Genomic DNA, 3,146 nt, shown 5'->3' on the forward strand with positions numbered 1-3,146 from the left:
TGCGAAACCTTATCATCCAGTTCTCGAAGAGCGTCTTTCTTAGCCTGTTTGGTGTCATAAACAGTGGTTGCTTTCTTTTCTAGCTCGTCTTTGTGTAGAAGTGAACCATCGCTTTCAGTTGACAAGAAGTCAATAGCAACTTCTCTACACTCGCTACCATTTTTAGTTTCAGCAACACAACATATTGGTGCTGCCTCTGGATCTGGTTTTGCAGACTGTGAATGAGATAAAGTGCTTTCTTCATCGAAGGATCGTGTTTTATCGTTGAATCTTCCATCAGACAATGTCATTCTGCTAGATTTTGCGGAGATACATTCCAATATATCTGCTTCCTCATGGTCCAGTGGACTGCTCCACACCTCAAGCTCTTTTGTCTTGTTATTCTTCGTATCACCCTCGTCAAATCGACTAACATGCTCTGGAGAAACATGCTCTTGTTCCTTGGACCATATTTTTGCCCTTGAACTTGACGAGCTTGGAGTGATCATAGTTTCTGTTTGTGAGATAGTCTCCTGTTGATCATATCCATTGCAAACAGCTGCCTCACTCATCTCCCCACTTTTAGAATCCTCACTATCTTAAGAGATCCTAACCGAGTAGCTTGTTGGATCTACTCTCTTAGTGTCAAGTTTGGCTCGGAACTTGTTATAATTGTCAGATAAGTTTCTTGGCTGAATTTTATCACTTTCGTCAAAGTAAAGGACAGTTCTCTTCTCTTTTAGCTTCAACTGTCTGTCTCTGCTACCTCTCGGACTGATAGATTTTCGAGGTGATGGTCGTGTTTTCTCTTTCATTCTGCTCGGGGACTTCACAGGAAGAAACGCAGATGATGGGTTGTGACACAAGAGGAGGTATGGTTGCAAATGTTGATGACTCAACAGCTCGGCAGCCTATAAGTAGAGGTAAAAAAATATATCAAGATGAATCTCAATTTAATACTCCCTCCGGTTCATTTTGTTTTTGTGGTTTTGATTTGGCACGAAGTTTAAGAAAGAAAAGAAGACTTTAATCTTGTGGTCTTAAAACAAAGGTATGCAAAATGTATCAAAATGTAATTTAAGTTTGTCATCTTTAAATATGCCACATAGAAAGTTAGAATTAAGGAGTTGTTGTAAAAGGAAAGAAACATTCGCTTTTAAACGGACTAAAATGGAAAATAAGACCTAACAGATTGAAACGGAAAAATTAACATCTGAACATATGTAGCTCGCACTTACTGTAGGTCGGTGTTCTGGAGTTTTCCTTAGCATGATTTTTATTATCTGTTTCCTGCAAGAATTAAATCCGTTTTGTCAACTGACTGATTTGTTATACTTGAGGCATGCTGAGAAGAAAGATAATTACAAGGTGGAGGAGTATATAATCGGAAGTGGTGAGAACAAACCCCGGTTTATTTTATTGATAAGTCTAGTTTTGTCCGGGATTTACATTGTCACTATATCATATAGAAGATATCAGGATAAAGAACTTCTGTTTTTTTTTTTTTGCGTAACAAGTATAACTTTTCGAGGTATTGTTTACGAAGTTCAGATAGCTGAAAAATCAACTTACAGAATCTTTAGACAGGGGTCGATGTGCAGCAATGTCAAACATACAGTATCCTAGAATCACATTAAAGTGTTAGTATTAGGGACATGATGTAAAGAGCTCAAATACATTGCTTCATCAACATTCTTATTTCTTACCAAGCGATCATATATCAGATTTATAGCCATAGGGTATGCCGGCAAGGAGCTCAGGGCACATGTCGTTTGGTGTGCCAGATACCTATTACATGAAATTTGTTCAAAAATTAAGGATTAGCTGTACAACTCGATGCCTTTTTCTCAAATGCATTAAGCTAGGTGCTATGGGGACAGGAACTTTGTAATATGATGAATACCACATATTTTTTTTGATAAAAAGGAAGATGACCACCACAACATTTTGATACCTATGACCGAAAATAAAAGCAAATTTTAGGTTTTCTCGGTCTTGGGGAGAGAAGGGATTTCTCTCCTGCTAAATAGATATGCTGAATCGATTGTTAGGTGACAATAAATGGTTGAAACTTACATGTCAGTAAGAGGTTCATTTTTCCGCAATAGAAATTCATACCAAGGATGCAAGACCTTCTGCATCATGCAATTTTCCTTATCCAAAATCACCAGTGACAATCAAGTGAATTTGTTGGATAGTAAAGAAGCAAAGACGACCCAATCAAGCAATTGTTCGGGCATTCTTACCTAACCTGATGTCGTTGTCCTTTGTGATGAATATGTTACATAACTGAATTTAAAATAGTTCGCGTTAAAAACGTTTCATGCTAAGAAGGCTTTTCTATTTCACCGATTACAGCAAGTTTTTACCTTGAGGTCTCTATGATGAACGCGGTTGGAATGGAGATGCTCCAAAGCTAACAATAGATGAGCCAGCCATTTGCAGAGTTTCTATAATAGCAGGAAAAAAACATCATTAAAACACGCAATTTTTTAAGCTACCGCGAAGGCACAGAGAAGCTTCATAAGTATTGAGATCGCATTTAACTACCTCTTCTGCGAAAAGTGCTCCTCTAGACTTCCTCATGACCTCCGCCCTAAACACGGGGAAAAAAATCTTCACCGTCCTCAGATTACACCACAAAAGAAGTTCTATGATCATCCCATTCATTTCTTTATTTTCAACCTCATTACCCCTTCTATCGTTCTTGGTACGAGGGAGTATTTATGAAATCTGAGGTCTTTCACTCTCCAGATACCTGGATGTGCTTACATCACAGGGTGAAAACAGCCACGATCTTGGCAAAAGGTTGTGCTCTACAAACACAGGTTAGCCATATTTTACGATAAAATATAGCCGGTGACAATGATGAAGAATTTTACTTAACAATTGTTTTCCCTTCCCTCGTTTAGTGGCTCCTTTTGTTCTTTATTCTTATCTTTCCTTATAGGTACACATTTAAAATGTTAGCAAAATCAGGGATAATCACTCACATATTTTCATCTTTGCAATAATCGGCAACGATGCATATACAGCTCCCCTGAAAGAAAAAGAAAGTCGAGCTTTTTCTCTGGTGCAGCTTATGCAGCAATAATCGCAACTATTAAAGGCTATGTTTTGCACTTTCTGATCGAAGCAACCACAAAACTGGATGATAGGATACCCTG

General features: G+C 38.0%; 1 pseudogene; it reads right to left on the reverse strand.

The window, feature by feature from the left end:
- Positions 1 to 461: 461 nt before the first annotated feature.
- On the reverse strand, positions 462 to 2,120 carry LOC124892980 (annotated as a pseudogene).
- Positions 2,121 to 3,146: the final 1,026 nt, after the last annotated feature.

The sequence above is a fragment of the Capsicum annuum genome, unplaced genomic scaffold (assembly GCF_002878395.1).
Source record: "Capsicum annuum cultivar UCD-10X-F1 unplaced genomic scaffold, UCD10Xv1.1 ctg52802, whole genome shotgun sequence".
In the NCBI taxonomy this organism is placed as follows: Eukaryota; Viridiplantae; Streptophyta; class Magnoliopsida; order Solanales; family Solanaceae; genus Capsicum; species Capsicum annuum.